This window comes from Vicugna pacos, chromosome 13, assembly GCF_048564905.1.
Source record: "Vicugna pacos chromosome 13, VicPac4, whole genome shotgun sequence".
Classification (NCBI taxonomy): Eukaryota; Metazoa; Chordata; class Mammalia; order Artiodactyla; family Camelidae; genus Vicugna; species Vicugna pacos.
In genome coordinates this window covers 26,848,920-26,872,126 of record NC_132999.1, presented here as the reverse complement: position 1 = coordinate 26,872,126, position 23,207 = coordinate 26,848,920, and positions in this window count along the sequence as shown.

Genomic DNA, 23,207 nt, shown 5'->3' with positions numbered 1-23,207 from the left:
GACAGTGGAGAAAGGAAGCTGAGGATTACTTATTGCCCTGACGTCAACCGCCGTGAAGGGGGCTGTAGTTCATCCTGTGACACTTCCTTTGTTCCTCTGTAGAAGTCACTCCTAGGCGTGGAGGACCCTCCTCCCTGAACTGAAGTGGACGCATGCAGCACAGAAGGTGGACTGCAGTGGCTGGAGAGGAGCACACCACTCAGATCGCTTTCAAGGGACCCTCATGAATCAGACTCTAGCTGATCCCTCTTCTAAATCCCACATGTTCAGAGTATGCTCTTCCTAGGCAGAAAGAGAGAGAATACCATATGAGATCGCTCATATGTGGAATCAAAAAAAAAAAAAGCATAAATACAAAACAGAAATAGACTCATGGACAGAGAATACAAACTTGTGGTTGCCAAGGGGGCAGCGGGTGGGAAGGGATAGACTGGGATTTCAAAATTGTAGAACAGATAAACAAAATCATACTGTATAGCACAGGGAAATATATACAAGATCTTATGGTAGCTCAGAGAAAAAATGTGACTATATATATGTTCATGTATAACTGAAAAATTGTGCTCTACACTGGAATTTGATACAACATTGTAAAATGATTATAAATCAAAAAATGTTAAGAAGATAAAGATACTCTTGGCAAACAACTGCCATAAAAATGGGTATCCTCTATAAGCACTGCTTAGCAAGAAACTCAGTAAAAGGTAAAATGGGAGGTTTTAGACCTTTAATAATATGCATACAATACTGTACATTTCGCTCTAAGCACTGCTTTTGCTGTATTCCACAAATTTTGTTAAGCTGTATTTTAATTTAGTTTGAAATTTAAAAATCGTCTTTGACGCATCTGTTTAGAAGTGTTTAATCTGCAAGTACTGATGTCCTCCAGCTTTTTGTTGATTGCTATTTCCTTTAATTCCATTGTGCTGAGAGCACACTTTGTATAATTTCTATCTTAAATTTGTTAAGGTTTTTTTTTTTTTTAAACCCTGAATGTAGCCTTAATGCTGTGCATGAGCTTGAAAGAGTGTATTCTGGTGGTGTCGGATTAGGTATTTTATAGATGTCAACTGGGTTCAGTTGACTGACAAAGCTGTTCAACTCAACTATGTCCTTACTGATTTTCTGCCTGCTGGATCTGTCAGTTACCCACACAGGGATGCTGAAGTCTCCAAATAGCAGAGAAATCCATTTTTCCTTGCATTTCTATTGGCTTTTGCACCTTGCGTTTTGATGCTTCTTGCATTATGATGCTCTGTTAGGCACATGCACATTAATGATTCGTTAGTCTTTAAAAAATTGACTCCTTTGTTATGCAATGCCCCCTTTTGAGTTTTTTCCAGCTCTACAGTCGACTTTGCGTGAGTACAGCTACTTTTAAAGTTCACTTCTGATTAGTGTTAACATGGGTCTCTCCTCGTCCCTTAGTGTTTGAACCATATATTCAAATTTAGTTGTTGTGTGTTTTCTTTTTATTACTGACATAGGGTTGTCTTTTTGATCCACTTTGACAGTCTTTTTTTAGACAATTGCCATTTAAGGTAAGTGATAAATTGATCATCAGTACTGTTTTGTACTAATTGGTTGCCTTTCTTTCATTTTTATATTCCACTCTTCCTTCCCTGGTTTTGGGTGAACATCCTATACTATTGCATTCTTAGTATGCTATATTTCTGATCTTAGTGGTTGCTCGTGATTGCAGTATGCATTTAACAGATCCCACTCTTAAGGAGCATCACACTACTTCATGGGTAGTGTGCTTCTGATTATTCCCTCCTGTCTCATTCCTGTCATTCATTTCACTGATAAGTTAGAGTTGTCAAATGTTTTGAACAGTCTATTCTATTAGATTCTCACTTTCTAATGCTGTCATATATCTGAATTTTGGCCTCTTCTGAATTCTTTTAACGTCTTTCAAGTCAGGTCTACTGGCAACAGATCGAGTTTGTCTTTCTCCACTTTTGAGGCATAACTCCACTGGATATGGAATTCTAGGCTGTCTTCCCTTCCAACACCTTAAGGGTTTCACTCTTTGCGTGGTTTCTGAGAAGTCCAAAGCAACAATTAGCCTTGCTTCTCTATAGGGAAAGTATGTTTTATCCCCCGGGCTTCAATATTGTCTATGGTTTGCGTATGTGCCTAGATGTTACTTTGGTATTTGTCCTGCTTGATGTCCTGAGTCCCCTTATCTGTGGTTTGAGGTCTAGCATTAATTTGGGAAAACTGGCATTGTTGTTTCAAATATTTGTTCCCTTCTTCTAGTATTGCTATTGTGTGTACGTTACACTACCTGTAGTTGTCCACTGTCTGTAATTGTCCTGAAGTTGAGAGACTCTATTCTGTCCTTTCACTTTTCTCTTTGTTATTTCAGTTTTGGAAGTTTCTATTGACATTTCAAGCTCACTGGTTCTTGAGTCATGTCTTGTCTCCTGATAGCCCCAAGTTGTTATTTCTTTTAGTTTTTTGGGTATTTTTTAGCATTTTCTTTTAATCTGTTTTCTTTTTAAACTTGCTGACCACTTAGAGCCTTTAGCATATCAGTTTTAAATCCCCTACCTGTTTAAATTATATCATATCTGAGTCCAGTTCTGTTATTTTCTCTCTAGACTCTTCTTAGTTTGCCTTGTAATTTTTTTTGTTGAAAGCTCAATATTAGGAACTGGATAACAGAAACTGAGGTGAACGTGCCTTTAATGTGAGGTTATGTATCTGTCTGGCTAGGGGTTACACTGTGTTTACTGTTTGCTGTAACTGTGTGTCAGAGGCTAAGTTTTCCTCTGGTGTCTTCATCTCCTGGTGTCTTTAGAATTCCCTAGAGACTTAAGTTCTGAGGCGTGTAGTATTCAGTTGTGTCCCTCTGCTGCTACATAGGGGACAATGATGTGGTGGCTACATTGTGAGGGAAGAGGAAGCATTCTTGATTTCTGTGGTCCTACGACTAGGTCCGGTTTTTAGTGAGCCTGCGCCCTTGGGCTGTGATCCTCACATGTCCCCCCACCACTTCCCCTTTTGGGGGGCAGGAAGGCTGGATGGGGCTGGAGTTGAGTATTTCCCTACCTCCTTGTTGGTCAGGCTCTGGCAAATTGAAGGCAGACCTTGTTAAGAACAGAACACTGGCATGTATCAAGGTGATTACTATCCAACCCCACCCCTCAAAGATTGTGGGACTTTTCTGCCTTCACTGGGAGAACCTGATAGGGCTCTGGGGATAAAACTCAAGTGTGGGGCCTCTAGAACTGGGCCCCCTTTTAATTCAAACTTGTCCATCCCAGCAGTCCCCAGTTCCAGTTTAGTTTCCCTACTCCAGTACAGGGTCCTGTGAAGGTTTCTGCTCGGGAAAGCTGTTCTCTATATCTGCCTGTCTTTCCATTTTGGGAGCAACAATTTGCCCTATGACCTCAGTTTTCTTTTGGGAGTTTATCAATAGTTCCCAATTTTCAGTTTGTTCCATTTTCCTAGTCATGTGCGTGGAGTGACCACTTCCAAGCTCCTTACTTGATGGGAGACTTTTGGTTTGGGGCCACTACCCGAACCTTTAAAGGCACTCCCCCATCCAGGACAAAGTAAGATTCATCCACAAAATCATTTGTTATAGGAAGGTTTAAGAGAAATTCCTCCACCAAGACGGGTTATGTTACACATCTCCCATTACGAGAATAGCCTGTTTTGAGCTTGGAGCCAGATGGACTAGGAGCTCAATAAACCTCTGCCCACGTTGAACACTGGCTTCTGCTTTAGGGGAGCCACCTCCTGACTTAGGATCCTAGGATATCACTCTTGGTTAGACAGTATCTTCCCTCCAGACCCCGAGAGACTAAGTTCTAATAGTGAGAAAAGTCAGTCCTGTAGTACAGGCCCAGAGCTGCGTCTTCAACGGGAAGACGACAATTACATGGTATTTGACAGTAAATTGCCAAGTACATTCCCTGTACACGGCTCTTGGCATCTTGACTGGGCATGCTTGTGTTTAATCATCTGTAGAGAATTTGTTCTCCTGAGATTCTTTGAAGGATAATAGTATCAGACAGCTGCTGGTCCCACGGGAGGAAAAGAGCAGGTGCTTACTTGGCTTGGATCTCTAGTTTAGACACATTTGAATAGTCTTACTATATTTTGTGTCGGCCTTTTTTTTTTTTTTCAATTGGGCTTTTTTAATCTTGTTTTTTTGTTTTTGGTGGGGGGAGGTATAATTAGGTTTATGTATTTATTTTAGAGGAGGTACTGGGGATTGAACCCAGGACTGCACGCATGCTAAGCATGCGCTCTACCACTTGAGCTATACCCTCCCCCCTGGTGTCAGCCATTTTTATTCTTAGACTATTACAACAAAAAGAGGCCCCAAACCATGTGAGGATGTTGGAGGTACGTCCTCTTGCTCTTTGCTATACGCTGGTCGAACAGCCAAAGCTAGGATAGATCTTGCCCTCAAGTTCAGTGGGCCTGCTGCTCATCTGTTAGCTGAACAGTAGGGTGGGTTTCTTGAGTTGTTTCCCCAAATTCAGCTCAGTAGGGAAGCTTAGACAGGTGTGCAGGAGTAAAGTTAGCCAGCGAGCTGCTAACGGGTTCTGGAATGTGGGGATGTTTTGCACATTTTGAGGCAGTTACTAGATTCGTTGTATTCAGTGATGTAACACAAATAGTTATCAGATTGTCGTAGACCCGTTCTGCTTGCTTGTGCCAGGAATGCCTCCTTCAGGCATCAGCATTACAACACAAATGCTTATCCTTAAGTATTTGGGGATCTTTCTCTGAAACCCAACGTGAGAAGTTTCGGGTAACTAAACTGAACAGAAACACCAGTTTTGAGCATCTGATGCAGAGAAGTAAGGAGTTCCTCATCATGACAGAATTCAACTTGCTTAATAGTTGGCAGATGTGATGAGAGTCTGAGATTAACCCACCAGTACTTCTGAGTTGCACTAAGATCCAATTTATAAACCCACACTCTTCCACTACCACAGGAAGGCTGAAGAAGCAGCCATGTTAGAATTGGATGCAAGATAGGAGGATATCAGGAAAAGGTGGCAGAAAAGCTTTATAAGCAGAGACAAAAAAAACAAGTTGACCTGAGGACGCACAGGTTGCATACTCAGATCAACGTGGCTAGCTTCTAGGCTGGAGCCAGCTGCAATGAAAATAAAGTAGGCCCAAGATTCGAAGAACAGAGATGAAAGCATTTTACTACCTTAAGGTGAAGACAGATTTTAGGACTCAGCTTTAAATAACCGTTGCCAATAATCTGGTTTTTCAGATCGTTTGTCTTTCGCCTGTTAAAGTGAATTTCAAATTGCCCGTCCCCGCCGTACTCATTCCTACCATTGTCAGTCTTTCTTCACACCTGATCTGTGTTCCAGTTAAGTACTGCCCAGCCTCTGAAACCCAACTGATGCTCATTGCTTCCCCAAGTTGCTTTAACCTGAACTGTTGAAGTCTTTTCATACAATCAAGAGCTAGTTATTTACATCAAGTTCAGGCAGAGAACTATTTCTCCGTGACTTGCTCCTGGGAAGTGCAGTACTCAGTACTAGATATGTGAAATATGTAGCCACCCTAGATGATTAGAACTATTTCCATGCTGCTTTCTAGAGTCTCATCAAGTAGCGGTAAAGAGCTTTGAACGTTTAGTTACTGTGACTGTTCTAGGAAACCCACCCAAGCACTTTCTGAAATCCTTTCAAGTCTCCCCTCCCCCTTCATCAGCTAGTTTACTTGACTACAGCCCAGATGTCCCTTATTTGCCAAATAACCACCTCCATATACTGTTCACCTTAAAACCTTCAAATGAGTGATAAGAAAAATGACTCGGATTTCCATGGAGGTCTATAAACTTGTTATAAGTCTTATAACACCTCGTGTCATGAGAATCAATTCAGTCCTTCTCAAAATAGTTTTACCAGCTGGTCACCCTAATTCCGCTTGGCTGAAGTAAATCATTGGCTTGAAAGAGCTCTTGGCCATGGGCTATGGAAACCTGAGTCTGCAGAGCGGTGGGGGCAAAGTCAGCGTCTAAGAGTTTCGATGCTAGGTTATCAGGACTAGGGAAGGGCTTTATCCACCTTCAGTTATGCTCATTTGTCTTCATTTTAGATTTCTGAACTGCCATTCCAGGGAAAGATGAGAGAAGCATTCCCTACGAGATTAGACTGGACTGCTTGACTCAAAAGTGTTTTAATTAGGCTCGTGCAACTACCTGGAGTCACAGCTGAAGGTCATTCACTTAACAGCCCTCGCCCTGAAGGAGGGCCGACCAGGGACGATGGAGCACCCTACACGTTGCAAAACAAGGCCTCCTTAGTGACTTCAGTGGAGCTACTGGCCATTAGAAAAAGCCACAGTTTCAGGGTACTTGATTCAATAGAATGAGGTACCAGAGCACTTATGACCTAAGACATGGGGTAAAGGAGCCATCTAATGATCGGCAAGTTAAAACATGTGCTCTTAAAGTCTGAGTCATCAATGGAAGCAGCCTGTGTGTGCACCTATTGGGCTGACACGCCCAGCCCCAAATGCTTGTTTCCATGCTGGTCGGTGTCTCCGCTTAGGCATTAAGGCTAGCTAGCACTGAACTTAACACCCCAAATGAACCCCCATCTGGCCACCTTACTGCTCTGCACAGTGTCTGGATGTTCCTTCACATCCAATGCCGTCTTCCTTGGGGAAGTCTAGTGAAGCTGACATGGAGGCTGCCTGTCCCGAGGCGCTCCACCCTCTCTCCCCTCGCCAAACAGCCGTCAAAGTGCGGCTGTCCTGCTTCTCTCTGCGCAGCTGGTGCTTGGCCATTAGCTGCTGTTGAACGCGAGCGGGCCCCAGTAGCTCGTTAGCCTCAGCCCCGCCGTCTCCCCTGGCCAGGACTTCAGCAGGAAAGTCGGTTCCCCCAAAGTCAGCACAACCTGAGCCCTTGCTTCTTCCGTACTTGGGAAGCACTAGCCCCGGGGAACAGAATGGCCCTAGAAGACGTGCTTGGCTCTAAAGCACGCTGTGTCCTTGAGTCTTTTAAGAAACCCCAGTACAGGAGGAACAGAGCTCTATAGAGACATGTAGTTAGAAACCACCTTCCTGTGAAAGGAGTGGCCCGGCCCCACCACGAAAGGCCCTAAAGCTGAGAGCAGGCAGAGCTGACCCGTTTGCGTGCTTGATTTTTTACGAGAGAAAAAGCCTGACGTTCCCTTCTATCGTGGGGGTACCAGCAGCTGCCTTGATAGTTTGTTCAGAGAGCATCTCCCCAGATGCATATTTCTCCTGCTAAAGGACATGGTGAGCCCAGAGAAGGGCCCCTCTTCAGAGACTGGAAAAGAGGCCCAGCGGGGAGCTTTCCCCTCACTCAAAGCGGGCGAGGTGCAGTTTGAACGGAGGAGAGAAAGGAGCCACTTCAGAGAGGCACAGCCTCCCTGCGCTCAAAGAACAGCCTGGCTCAGAGCCTGGGAGAGGAATGGCGGGAAAAGCCAAGCCTCCCCAGCAGGTAAAAGCAACACTTTGTAAGAAAAGCCAGTGTGGAAAGAGAAAAGCCTTTACAGCAGAACAGCCTTCTAGGTCCTGGAGGGAGGACTGAGAAAGTTCTTGGAGAAAGGAAGTTCTTGGAGAAAGGAAGTTCTTGGAGAAAAATTTCTTGCGGAAAGGAGAACGAAAGCAGAGGCAATTTTTCTCACCACCCTCCAGATCCCCCCTAACCCAACCGCCATTTGATTACAAAACTACAGAAAGCAGTAACCTGCCTGCCCACCCGCCCGCCTTACCCAGAGCAGAGACTCATGTAAAGAGCGGAGGGCCGCCCAACCCCCGCTTTTAAAGGCCAGCATCATGAGCGCATGCTCACTGAGGAGCAGAGCGTGGTCGGGATGGGGAAAACACCTGTCTTCCCATCTTCTCGTTCTCCACTTCAAAGCCCGCCACCCCATCAAGGAAAGAAAGGAGATGCTGACAGTAACTGAGGCAGCAGCTTTAGCTGGTGGGTTAACTGTGCACAGCTGTGCCTCCTTTTTTTTTTTTTTCCACCTTTACCTCAGGTTCTGCCTTAACATTTATGCTGCAGTGTCTAGAGGGGAGTGGCTCTCAAAGACTACCTCTGAGAACCTTAGTATTGTTTTTTGGGTTTTTTTTTTTTTTACCATTTTTTTATTGAGTAATAGTCATTTTACAATGCTGTGTCAAATTCCAGTGTAGAGCACAGTTTTTCAGTCATACATGAACATATATATATTCATTGTCACTTTTTTTTCTCTGTGAGCTACCATAAGATCTTGTATACATTTCCCTATGCTATATAAACAGTATAATCTTGTTTATCTATTCTACAATTCGAAATCCCAGTCTATCCCTTAGCGTTGTTTTACCAAACGAATGCAAGCACTCTCCTCTGGGTATCTCCTCTTATGAAGAGAGATGCTGGATTTAATAAAAGGACAGGATGCCTAGTTACATGTGAATTTCAGACAATCGGCAAATAATTTTGTAGGTCGACTATGCTGCAGTTAAGCTCTGCTGTCCTACTTGGGACACAACTTGAATTGTGAAATTACTTGTTGCGTATCTGAAATGGAAACGCAACTGGGCATCCTGTACTTTTTCTCCCAATCCTATTGATGGGGCCCCAGACCACCCAGAATATTCCCCTTCTCAGCTAAATGCTGGTTGAGTTCTTTGCGATGGTAATGAGGGAAACAAGACAAGCCCCGTCGCTGCTGCTCTGCTGCCCCTGAAACCTTGAACCACCAAACAGATCCAGCTCTGTCTTACCCTAAAGAGAGCTGCCCTCTTCTTCAGCAGGTTGGAGAGTCGTCCAAAGCCTGAAGCTGTTCCCTAAGGAAAACTCAGTGTTAAACATCCTGCGTGACCTGGAGTAGATTTGGTCTTCCCCCTGGTTATTAATTTCCCCTGCTGTGAAATGAGTTGAACCCAGTGACGGTAGTGGCTGCTGCTCACCGAGCCAAGGCGCTCCACGCTTGTTACTTCTAGTTCTCTCAGCAATGCTGCGAGCTAGGCGTTATGATCTCTGTTTTGCAGATTTTCGTTTTACAGAACTTGGAGAAACCATGGGTCAGAGCTAGGATTTAAAGCAAGACCCATTTAATTATAAACCCTGCGAGCTCTTCAGTTCTTTATACCCACCTCTAAGTTCTTCTGGGTTGTTCATTCATGTTAGATTGCTTCTTTCCTGTTTGTCTACAATCAGGTAACGTAGGCACATGAAACAAAAACTAAAGAGTCTAAAAAGGGTGACAAGTGAAACTCTGTCCCTGACTAGTCTTCTGTCCACTCTGTTCTCCCAGAGACAATCAGCCAGTTAATAGTTTTCAGTCTGTTTTCTTTCCCACACAAAGTGGACTTCTATACAAATTTTTCTGTGCGTCTCTTTTTGTTTCTTCAGCTGGAGATCTTTCCACTTCATTAAATGGAAAGTGTCTCTTAAAGGTCTGCATACTGTTCCATTGTACAGATGTACTATAATTTATTTTACCAGTGCTTTATAGAAGTAAAATCAGGCTTCTTGCTGTCTTCTTTGGCCCTTTTTACAAACAATGCTGTAATAGATATCTTTCTACAAGCTTATGTTTGTACGTGTGCTATCCATGGGATGGATAACTAGGAAAGGAGTCACTTGCTCAAAGGATGTGTGCATTACAAACTTTCAGAGACACCACCAAACTGAGGCAATTTATCCTCCTCTCAGCAATGAACAAGAGTACCTGCTGGTCTACAAAGTTCATTACCCAAGTATGTGAGCTCTGCCAGTCTGACAGGTGAATAAAAAGTGTCTCATTATGGTTTTAATTTGCATTTACCTGATTATAAATATGCGTGGGGATCTTTTCCTAGGTTTGAGCCTTTTTCATTTCTCTTTTTGGAATTACTCATCTCGTTTGTCTGGGACACCAGGAATGAAGATATCACAGGAATAAATATTAAATAAAATGAATATTTTACAGTTGGTAAAATACCAACTTGTTAGACCTGTTCTCATTCATTTGTAGACGTGCCTGACGTTCCCCCAAAATACCACGTGCCTGTGATTTGAGTTTCAAATACTTGTAGGTTGTCTTTTAACTTTGTGCATTGCAATTTTTCTAACTCAGAACGTTTAACTTTTAAATAGTCAGAGTTAGGAATGTTATTTCAAACTTAGATAGACTTTCTCCACTTCAAGGATATAAATCAAAAATCTTCCATTTTTTTTGTCCTACACTTTCATTTTTAACAGGATTTAAATATTTTGACCAATCAGAAATGTATCTGTCACCTGCATCTCAAATATTTTCCCCCAGCCTTATAATTTTCTGTTGACTTTTTACAGTAGATTATTTTGTTCTTTCAGGTTGTTTGCCCTCTTCCTCTCCATAAAGAGGAGTTTGAATCTTTTCTTGCTGACCTGCAGTGCCTCCCACCCAGGGAAGGCGTCAGTGTCCCTTGCCACCGATGTGTACTTGGCAAATGATCACCATGTTTTTGCAAAATGAGATCATGTTACATATTTGTTTTTTGCTTGAAGGAACACCGTGAATTTCTACCAACTCCCTTGTTTTTTTCCCTTTGCCACAAGAATGGCATGTCCCCAAAAAAGGCTGGCTCCAGGTTGAAGCTGACCCACAGCCACCAGGAAGTAATGTGAATGCTGAATAAATATTTACTGGTATAAACTACTGAAAACTTCAGGTTGTTTGTTACCTCGGCAAAGCTAGTTCACATTTTTAATTGTATCAGTGCTTAATCCTTGTATCGTGAAGTATAACATACATCCAAAAATGGAAACAAAACAAATGCTCCCTGCCATAAATCACCGCCAAGTGAAAACCCATGTTACCACCACGACCCACGTTAAGAAGTAAAATATTGCCAGCCCTCGAAAATAAGATTGTACCCTCTCCTTACTGTTATCAGCTGAATTGTACAACGCCCCCCCCCCCATTTAAATGTTGAACTCCTAACCCCCAGGACTTCAAAATGCGACTGTATTTGGAGATATGACCCTTAAAGAGATAATGAAGTTAAAATGAGGTCATTAGGATGTGCCCTAATCCAACATGACTGATGGCCTTACAAGAAGAGGAAAAACACACACAGGAGAGACCAGGCGAAGCCACTGGGGGAAGCCAGCCATCCACAAGCCAAGGGAAGAGGGCTCAGAAGAAACCAGCTCTCCTGACACTTTGACCTCAAACTTCTGGCCTTCAGAATCGTGACAAAACACATTTCTGTTGCTTAAACTACCCAGTCTGTGGTGTTTCTCACGGCAGTCTTAGGACTCTAACACACCCTTTCTGGTGGGTTCCCCGCTACCCATTAGCAATAACCTCTATACGTACTTCCATCACGGTAGCTTGCTGCTTGTTTCTTTTACCTTCATAGAAATATGATCATACACTGCATGTATGTGCATGTGTGTGTATGTGACTTTTCGTGCTCAAGATTATATTGGTGAGATCCTTCACTTTCTTTGCTATAAAAATACAGTTGACCCTTGAACAGCACAGGTTTGATCTGCATGGGTCCACGTATACATGGATTTTTTTTCAGCGAATACATCCTACAGTACTACATGATCCAGGGTTGGTTGAAACCACGGATGGCAAACTGCGGTATGCAGGGCTGACTGTAAAGTTATCTGCACGTTTTTGTGCAGAAGGTCAGCACCTCTAATCCCCACGTTGTTCAAGGGACAACTCTATTCTACCACATATTAACCCGTTCTACTGTTTGTGGACTTTTGGGTTGTTTCTCATCCGAGATGATTATGCATAATACTGCTATAAAATTCTTGAACACATCTCTTGGTGTTTATGGACATTTGTTTCTGTTAAGTATGTACCAAAGAGTAGAGTTGCTGGATTATAGGGCATGTGTATGTTCAATTTGAGTGGATAGTGTCAAATAGCTTTCCAAATGGTTTTAATAATTCCTTTCCCACTGTAAGTTCAGGAGAGTCTCTGACATTCTACATCCTTGCCAACATTTGTAATTGTAAGACTGCTTGTTTTTTTTTTTTTATTCAAGAATTTAAAATGCTTTCTCATTATGGTTTGAATTTGTATTTTTGTTATGACAAAGGAAGTTAAGTACTTTTTCTTATATGGATTGGTCATTAGAATATCCTCATCTACAAAATCTTTTTTTCGACACTTTCATGTTTCTATTGAATTGTTTGGTATTTTTCCTACTGATTTGTAGGTGTTCTTCATGTATTATGAAAATGAGCCCTTTGGTGGTTATTATGCTATAAATGGATTCTTCCATTCAGAAAATGTAAAGTTGGCCCCTACCTTACACCATGTTAAAAAATTAATTCCAGATAAATTGAGGGTCTAAATTTTAAAATGGCAAAATAATACAACTCTTAAAAGATAACATGGAAAAATATCTTATGACTTTGAAGTAGGGAAAGAAGGGCACAAAAAAATAGACTGATACGTTTGATCACAGCAACGTTAAGATATTGTTCGTCCAAAGCCACCATTAAGAGGATGAAAAGGCAAGCTCACAGAAAGGAGGAGACATTTGCAGAGGTATTTATGTGAGGTGAATCCTCACCTTCATAGGCAGAAGCTAATGGATAATATTTAAAGTTGATTCATCAAGAAATAGTAAAATAAGCATTAAAGATTGAGAAACACAGAACTGCATAATAGATCACTGTTTCTGGGAATAGGACTGGAAATGAGAATGGGTGGGAAAGAGGTGAAGAAAATGCTTGGTTTTCATTATAATCCCTCTATACAATTTGATTTGTTAATTATGTGCATATATTACTCTGATTTTTAGAAAAGATACAGTATTTCTTAAACTCTTAGTGAGGTGCCTCCAGATCAGAGATTGACGACACCTCCCTGGCAATGCAGGTGAGCCCTGAAGCTGCAATGGCAACCTCAGATGTGCTTTCAGGGATCGCACTTTGTAATGGAAATCCCGAGAATGTCGTATTCTTCCTCATAATATATTCATGTTATTGTAATGGGAAACAATATTTTATTTAAAGTAGTTTACACCTTCACTCAAACCATCAAGTAAGTTTCACGCACAGGAAGGTTCAGCAGGTTTATTCTTTGGCTTCAAGTAGCCCCAGAACACCCCTGTGAGCCCCCTGGAGCTGTAAGTAACCCAGTTTGAGAAGGATATTTCTAACTTGTTAATGCTGCCATAATGGCTAAATATATGATAGCTTCCAGATGTTGTGTCTACTTCAGATGTTGATAGGGAGCACGGGGGAGTGTAATTGAAACAATATTCATTTTGCAATCAGAAGATCTATCTGAGTTCTGACGGGGACCTTACTTTGGGCAAGTCACTTTAAATCCCATGACTTTAACCTCCTCAACTGTATCACAATCCTAATGAATACTGATTTTGCCTACTACCCCACAAAGTTGTTCTGTGGCTTCTGTGAGAAATTATTTTGCAAACCATGCAACATTCGTCTTCCAGATATTGGCAGAAAATTTGCATGTCAAATTTTAATGCCAATATTTTAAACCCAAGTTGGATGCTATGATATGTATTCGCATCATTATAGCCTTTCTGGCTCCTACTGAAGTTTACATTTGACCAGCTAGTGAGTTCCATTTGATAAACATTTTTAGCATCCATTCTATCCGGCTATGTACTATGAAGAAATGTGCACTATAGATTTGGTAGAAATGACTTATGACTTTCATGTGAGCATACATGCTGCTTATTTTCTTAGCCGTGTTTCCTTGGTGAAGTCATTACCTTTTTCTGGGCTTCAGTGTTTTTATCTACAAAATGTGGATATTGGAACTTTGCACATACTTAGGATGTATTGATTTTCCGTATTTGTTATTCACCAGGACTCTAAAAATAATCTGCAGAAATTATTCATTGAGTACCTTCTCCGTACTCAATATATGAGTCAGGGTTCAACCAGGAAGGACTCTGTACTGAGCTTAGAGGAAACTAGTTACACGGGTGAAAGGGGCTGAGAAGCTAAACACAGTGCAGAGGCGCCCCCCACCCCATCCTGAGACTGGAAACGGTAGGGGACTGCTATCATCCCCTAGGCTGGAGGGAGGGATGTTTCCAGAGCCCAGTGGTCAGGGCTGCCTGGAGGGGGATAGAGCCAGATAGGTTTGTCTAGAGGCCACAGAGGAGACACAGCCAGGGCCAGAGACACTGTGAGTCAGAGAGTCTCCTCTGAAAGGGAGGATAACCTGGCTATATGTTCTCCTCTGCCTCTTTGACTTGTGCCTTCCAGGGCCCAACCCAGGTGGAGCTCTCTAACCAGGAGCCTGGGAAACTCAGAGGTCAACCCCAGTGAGACAAAACAAAGGGTGAGAAGTGAATCTGAGCAGAAACAGCACACAGACTGGCCCTCGCACCATGGTGCTTCGCACTCCAAGGAGCTTACAGTGTCCTGGAGGAAATCAAAGTCATATTGATGCAGCAGTAAAAATAATAATAGTTGTGCTGTTTCATTCATATATGTTATCTGAAACCTTGAAAATATTGTCTTCATTTTTCAGATGGGGAAACAGGCTCAGAGAGCAAACGTCCAAATTCACAGAGCAAGTAAAAATGAAACTGAACTGGAAGCTACAACCACATGCCTCCAAAGGATGTAATCTTTCTTCTGTACATATTAGATGATCTCAGTGAGAGGGGTGTGCAGAGAACAGCAAAGCCTCTGTTTCCTCATCTGAGGAATGGAGTTTGAAACAGCTCCAGTAGGAATCCTTTGTCATTAAAGGCTGGAATCATCTAGCAACGCTTGATAGAAAATGTGAGGCTCTTTGGGGGTCTTGAAGGATATGTAGGACTCAGAGAAAACGTATGGAGATAATTCCTTCTGTTTTCTCTTCTTTGAGAAATCTCTTCTCTCTCTGCAGATTTGAGTTGAGTTTTGAGCAATAAAACATAATATGGCTTCCAGGGATCCTAATGGACTCTCCTGAGTTTATGCTTTTGCAGTTGTAACATCGTACAGCTCTAGGGCCCTGGAGGCGTCCCAGAGAGTTTCCCAAGTCCACCTTTCATCCCCAGTGCCTTGCACCCTGACGGAGGGGTACCTGCACTTCGACATCAGCTCTCCTGGGCGACTGGATCTCTACTGGCCATACATCTGAGAACTCTCAAGAACACTGTTTATTCCTTGAGAAATCTGGAATGAATTAGGCTGAATAAATTGGCCCTCAACTTGGCTGTTTCAAATGGCAGCAAAGAAATAACACATGTTGCTTTCTCTCCTTTTTTCTTTCTTTCTTTCTTTTTTTTTCTTTATGGAAGGGGAAATGAAAACACACCCATATCCACACAAAAATTAGATTTGGTCAACCCATGCTCCACTTCTCCAGCAAGTGGAAACCTTTGATCGAAATACTGAGGTGTCTCAGAAGAGTGTTAGGATAGCAAGAAACCTGGGGAATTCATTCTAATGTGTGTCTGCAACCTGTGCGGCATAAATCTAACTTGAACTGCGGTGTCTACAGAGCCAACCTGTAGCTGAGTTGCTAGGGCTACTGATACAGTAAGCAAACACAACAAAGAATTTTCCTGTCTTAATCCTCTGCAGATCTTACCTTTCTGCTCAATGCCAAACATTCATCAAAAGAAAGCCATATGGAGACTTTGAAACATTATTCAGAAAGAAATTAGGAAGAAAAAAGGACATCATTCATCATGATTGTATCTGACACATGCACGATTTTAACTGCTTAATCTCAGTTTGCAAATAATTAATGATAACAATGACAGGTGGCACTTTTGAGTGCTGCGCTAAGTTTTTAGCATATATTACCTCATTTATATGTAACTATAGTCTCATAATCAAAGTACTATTATTATCCTTACCTTACAGATGATAAGACTGAGTCTTAAAGAGTTTAAGTAAATTTTCTGAGTTAACACATTTAGAAAGTAAGGAAGCCAGATTGCAACATTAAGTCAATCTGTGCCTCCCAGCTCTTAGCCACTGACGGACACTGGGGTGTGCTGCCCAGATCCCCCTTCAAGAAAGGATTTGTTGCCCCAGCTGCTAAGGGTGCTGTCAGCAGACAGAATTCAGCTGTCAGCTCCTTTTGGGGTCAGCTCAGCTGCAGAGCACTGCCTCACCCAAGGCCAAATCTTTCCCAGGGCTGCTCATACCCAGTGGCTAATGGTGTCCTGGACACGTGGGCACCTGGTACTCCATGGTCGAGCTGGAGCCTTTCCTGTCACCTGGTGTATGGCCAGAGCATTATTCCTAGTGTGGGGTGTGATGCCTTTAGAACCTGAAGAATGCTGCCAAGAGTTGTTGCTTCCTTCTTTAGGGTAGCACGTGCAAGATCCAGGAACTTGTCTTTTAACTGGAGTGCGTGCCCCAGCATGACCTTGACCCCTGCATCCCTAAGTACTTTGCTGAAGTGGCAGATCTCTGAATCCTGTTAAGGTTTATTTCCTGCCTTCTGGAGCACTCTTGTCTTTCCAAGGCCTCCAGTGTGCTGGATACTTGTTGCTCATGCCCCTTGATCTGCTTTATAGCATCTGTATGATGTTTCATGGCAAGTCCCTGAGGTTCAGATCCCTTTGGACAATATTACAATAGACAATGTAAAAATTAACATGGACTTGGCAAAATTTTACATGAATATTTTGTCTCTTTCATGTGAATGCTAACTTTTACAAATTTTCTTTTCTGATTGGAATAGGAAAGAACGTTCACCAAATCCAGCTTCCCGAGGCCCTAGGAATCTCCATCAAAGATACCACATTGAATACAGCAGTAGTGCTCAGCTTGCGGTAGTCTACAGTCATCTTCTAGGATCTGTTTGAGTTCAGCAGGGACCAGATTAGTGAACTCAATATAATAGGTCCTCTATGCCTACATCCTTGAGATCCTTAAACCATTCTTACCTCCTGCTTCCCACAGAGATGTGATACTGTTTTTGATTTACTATCTTAGGGTGAGAAGGGCACTGTCAGTATCTCCTTCATTTCTCCATTATGATAGCTCTCATCCCACAGGCCCAATGAGGGGGGGCGGGTTACTCTGGCTGCCAAGTATGTCAATCTATTTATACATTCAGAGGCTCGGGCAATGACCACCAGGTGGGCCTGTGAACCAGTGGACCGATCGTTAGCCAGCCTTTGGCCAGAATTCCATTTGCAGGGCTCTTATATGCCCCCACTATAAAAAGGGATCTGTGATAATTTGCTATGTCTTTCAGAGTTCCCCTTTCCCCAATCAACCAAGTCAATGTCCAAAGTTCCCTTTGGGGACAGACTGGGAATTAACACAGTATACACCTGCTGTGGTCTGGCAGGGTCTTTCCTTATGGGGACTGAGACACATCCTCAAATATATAAAAGCTCTAAAGACTTAACCAAAAAACTGTTATAATTAATAAACGAATTCAGTAAAGTTGCAGGATAAAAAATAAATATACAAAAAATAGTAGTGTTTCTGCCACTAAACAACAAACCATCAGGGATTAAGAAAACAATCTCATTTATAATTGCATCAAAAAGAATAAAACAGTTAGAAATATAACCAAGGAGGTGAAAGATCTGTACACTGGAAACTGTAAGTCATTGATGAAAGAAATCGAAGAAGCAACACATAAATGGAAAGATGTTCTATGCTCATAGATTAGAAAAATTAATGTTGTTAAAATGTCCATACTACCCAAAGAAATCTACACATTCAATGCAATTCCTATCAAAATTACGGTGGCATTTTTTTTTACCAAAAAAATAGAACAAATAATCATAAAATTTGTATGGGAACACAAAAGATCCCAAATAGCCAAAAAAAAAAATCTTGAGGAGAATAAAAGAACAAACCTGAAGGTATTACACTTCTGATTTCAATCTGTAGTACAAAGCTGTAGTAATCAAAACAGCATGGTATTGTCATAAAACCAGACACATAGATCAATGGAACATAATAGAGAGCCTAGAAGTAAACCCATGCATATATGGTCAATTAACTTATGATAAATGAGCCAAGATAGTCTCTTCAATAAGTGATTTTAGAAAATCTGGACAGCCACTTGCAAAAGAATAAAACTGTACCTCTATCTTACACCACACACAAAAATCAACCCAAAATGATTTAAAGACTTAAATTTAAGACCTGAAGCTACAAAACTTCTAGAAGAAAACACAGGGAATAAGCTCCTTGACAATAGCCATTTGTATCATTTTTTTTAAGATTCCACATATAAGTGATATCATATGATATTTATCTTTCTCTGACTTATTTAATAGCCAAGACATGCAAGTAGCCTAAATGTTCACTGAAAGATGAATAGATAAAGAAGATGTGGTATATATACACAATGGAATATTACTCAGCCATAAAAGAATGAAATAATGCCATTTACAGCAACATGGATGGACCTGGAGATTATCATATTAAGGGAGCTAGTGTTTCAATAAGACAGACCCATATCTATTTCTTTTGCTCCACCTGCCTCCCTCTTATATCATATATCTCTATTGAATCTTATTCTCAGCAGCATGCAATCCTAGCCTTAACATATGAGCAGAAATAAAGAATGACCTTTCCCAATGTTCTTAGTTTCAATACTGCCTGTAAAGTGTATTTTGTGAATTTGAATTGGTCTCAGCCTTCAGAGGCACTGAGTCATTGTTTCCTTTTCAGGAAACTTCAAAGTCACAAGCCGTGTCTTAGAAAACTTACATCTCTTCATCTTATCATCTCATTTGATCCTCCCAATGGTCCTATGAGGTAAGAGACCAGATGTCATGCATGGAAAGACCAGTGAACCCGAAAGTCAGAAGATAAGCACTTCCTCCCTATTATTTATTAGTTGTGTGATCTTAGGCAACTCTCATGACACTCATAAAAAAATGTGTTTTATTAGATTCAAAACCCAACAAATACTTAGTGAGTGTCCTTTATGTGTAGGGTTCCAGATATTGGAGAAACAGTGGAACATAAGACAGGTAAGTTCTCTTTTCTCACAGAGCTTTCATTCTAGTGTGTTACAGACAAATAGAAAGGTGGCAAATAAATCAGAAAAATTTGGATATTAATAAGTGCTATCAAGAAATAAAGTTTAAATATGATGGATTTAACAGTGATCAGTAGAAGTTATTTTGATTGGGACATCAGAGAAAGCCCATCCCTTGAAGAGATTTGAGAGACTCAGCCATATGAAGAGTCAGGTGAGGAGCTTTTCATGCAGAAGGAACAGATGTTTAGAGATGATTACAAAAGTTCTCAGATGGCACAAGCTTAGCTGTTCCTGACAGTTCCTACCTTCAGTAGCTCTCATTCTGTGGAAGATGTTCCTAAGGCCTAGAGCAGTAAAGCAACTTGCTCAGGAGTAAAGGCTGAGTTCTTATAAGAGCACTCTTGTAAGAGATTCAGATCCATGACTTCAGATTCTTAAAGAGAATATTTTTCACCACTTAAATTCTTAGATATGGGGTGTCCAGATATTTGGTCAAACATTTTTCTGGGTATATCTATGAGAGTTCTTTGGATGACATTAACATTTAAATCAGTGGACTTTGAGTAAAGCAGATTGCTTTTCATAATATAGGTGGGCCTCATCAAAGCAGTTGAAGGCCTGAATAAAACAAAAGAACTGGCATCCCTAAGCAAAAGAGAATTCTCCAGCAGACTGTCTTTGGACTTAAACTACAAACTTTCTCTTTTTATAGCAGCCTGCTGGCCTTTGGACTCACACTGAAATATTAGCTGTCCTGAGTCTCCAGACTACTGAATTATCCTGCAGACTTTATGCTTGCCAGCCTCTATAATTATACAAACCAACTCCTTATAATAAATTTATCTCTCTGGTTTTGTCTTCTTCAGTTCTTTGACTTTCAAGGGCTTCTAGCATTCTAGTTTTCATTTAATTTGAAAACATTGGAGGAATAATTTCTCCAAATAACTTTTCTGTTTGCAGTCTCTGCTTTTATTTTGGATCCCCAGTTACATGTTTGTTGGGCCACATGATATTTTTCTGACTGTTTTTATTTTCCATCTTTCTCTCTCTGCTTCAGTTCGCATAGTTCCTATTAGTATGTCTTCAAGTTCACGATCTTTTTATCTATTTTGTCTTTATCTTTGATTTTCTGTAGTTTGAAAATAATATGTCTAGGTGTAGTTTTGTTTTGTTTTGTTTTGTTTTGTTTTAAATTTATCCTGCTTGGTATTCTCTAAGCTACCTGGATCTGTGGTTTGGTGTCTGACATTAATTTGGGAGAAATTCCCAGCCGTTATTGTTTCAAATATTTCTTTCTTTTTTTGTCTCTTTCTTCTCCTTCTGGTAGTCCCATTATGCATATGTTATACATTTTATAGATGTCCCACAGTCCTTGGAATTTTTTTTCCAGTCTTTGTTCTTTTTGTTTTTTGATTTTCAAGGATTCAATTGATATACACTCTAGCTCAAAGATTCTTTCCTCATCCATGTCCAGTCTACTAATAAGCCCATCAAAGGCAGTCTTCATTTTTGTTAGCTTTTTTTTTTTTTTTTTAACTCTCTAGCATTTCTTTATGGTTCTTTTAGGATTTCCATCTCTCTGCTTATGACGCCCTGTTCTTGCCTGCTGACTACATTAATATGACTAGCATATTAATGATAGTTGTTTTAAACTCTGGTCTTATCATTCCAGCATCTCTACCATGTCTGGTTCTGATGCATGCTCTGTCTATTCAAATTGTGTTTTTTGTCTTTTAGTACGTCTTGTAATTTTTCTCTTGGTAGCTAAACATGATATACTGTATAATGGAAGCTGCTGTAAATAGGCTTTTAGTAATGTGGTGGTGAGGTCTGAGAGGAGGGGACATGTTCTATCGTCCTATAATTAGGTCTCAGTCTTTTAACAATTTCTGTGGACTGTGAACTATATATGTGTTTCTCAGTTCTTTTCACCCCCTTTTAGGTGGGACAGGGTGGTTAACATGGGCTAGGGTTGGGTATTTTCCTTCCCTTACCTCAGTTAGGCTCTGGTTAACTAGTTTCCCTTGAGGGCAGTGCTTGTTAAGAAGAATAGAGTGCTCTGGTGTATTTTAAAATGGTTTGTTTTTACCCCTCTCCCCAGTGGAAGCCTGAAGGGATTTTTCTTCAAAATTTACTGTGGGAATCTGGTCAAGCTCCTGGAGTTAAATCTCACAATATTGTGGGAGCTCTCCTTCAAACTCCCCTGGAGTTTTTAACTCTCAGATTTGTCCACACTGAGCCTCCAGCAATTCGTCAGTTACAGTTCAGGTTTCCCTACCTCGGCACTGGTTCCTGAGGCAGTTTCCACTTGTAAGTCTGCTCCAGTGAGCTGCGACCCCCTGTGTCCACTGTTCTGTCTCTCCAATATTGGGAGAAGTGGTTTGTCCTACATCCTCCCATGTTACTGATCCAAGAAGAGTTGTTGATTATCCCTCTGTTCAGCTTTTTACCTGTTGTCAGGAAAGGAGTGGAGACTTCCAAGCTCCTTATATATGGGAACTGGCAACTCGAAGTCTGTGTACTAATTTTTGATTGGCTAATGTGTATTGTGAGTGTCACATTGTTGAGTGTCTGGATTTGTTGACTTCCTTTAAAGAATCTTGAGAAAAAATTCATTCTGCAAGTGACTAATATTACTTTCAAAGAAGTTTTAGTTTTTGAGGCTTTATTTTTTTTTTTAACTTTGTTACAATGATTCTAAGGTATTTTTTTTTTCCAACTAAAGCATGCCCCTTCCTTGTCCAGCTATTCCATTATGTCTACATTCTGGCTGTTTGGTACTTGAGGACAGTACATGTGAGCTCTGGAAATTTGACAGCTTACACATTCCCAGTTGTTCTTTGCCCTTACTTATAGAATTTTATCCGACATGTCAGTGGCTTTGTATTGAGAATGTAATAAAAGGTAACCTTGTCCTGCGCATAGCTCTCTAGTCTTTGGGATTCTTCTTTGCAAACTGTAGCCCTCTTTATTTGAAGAGTTGTTTTACAGTTGCTAAATATAAAAATTTTTACAATTTAATTTTGTTCATTTTTCTAGTTGTTTGAAGTGAAAAAGTAACTCTGTTCTCAGTTTCTCCATCATAGCCAGAGGCAGCTATTCAAAATCAATCTTTTGAATGTTAGACAAATCTGAGTGTAAAATGCTATCTGAATGTGGCTTTGTTTTGCATTCCTCTGATTATTAATGAAAGTAGACGTCTTTTTCTAAATTTATTGGCCATTTGTGCTTCTTCTACTCATATCTCTGGGCTATTTTTTAAATTGGGTTGACTTTTCCTTGTTGATTTATAGGGAATACTTTGAATATCCTGGTACTGATTCTTTGCCAGTTATATCATTGTATACATTGGCTCCAAAAATCTTGTTGGTTTTCTCACTTTATAATGTACTTTGTTTAATAGAAATTTTATTTTTTAATGTGGATAACTATGTCAAATATCTATTTATTTTTATGTAATAGTTCTTTGGTTTCTTCAAAAAGTTTCACCATTTCACTTCTCATATTTTGACTTTAACCCATTTATAATAATTGATTTCTGTGTGTGGTATGAGATAGAACACTAATTTAATTTTTTTCCTCTAAGTATATACAATAGTATCCATTCCACTTACTGGAATAATTATTTCTGCTCTATTGCTCTACAGTGATACATTTGTCATACATCAAGTTTCTATGTGTAAATGGCTCTGTTGCAGAGCTCTGTACCATTTTCAATGGTCTGACTGTTCATGTGGATTTGTGCTGATTCCACATGGTTTCATTTACTAGAGCTTTATGATTAAGCTTGATATCTGGTAGAGTAAGAACCAGCACTTTATTTTTCTTATTTGTTCTTTAAAATTTTTCTCAGCTATTCTTGACCCTTTGTAGGCAGTGAAAAATACTGTTAAGATTTGGTTTTGAATTTATAAACTTATTATGGAGAATTGACATGTTTACTCGATTAAATCTATCAAATTATGAACATAATATATATAGCTCCAGGTTTTCTTCACATCCTTCAATAATTCTTTATAATTTCCCTAATTATAGGCATGAATATCTTTTCATTAAACTTATTCCTATATAAGTTAAAGTACTTAATCACTATTTGAATGAGGTTTGTATTTTTCTACATTTTTCTGGTTGTTGTACTGAAGTGATTTTTGATTTTTGTATATTTATCTTATATTTGCTAACTTTGTTGAATTATTTAGTTAGATCTAATATAGTGTCTATGGATTTCTTGAGAATTTTTGCAAGACAATTATGCTGTCTATAGATAAGGACAATGATCTCGCTTCCTTTATAACTCACATTCCTATT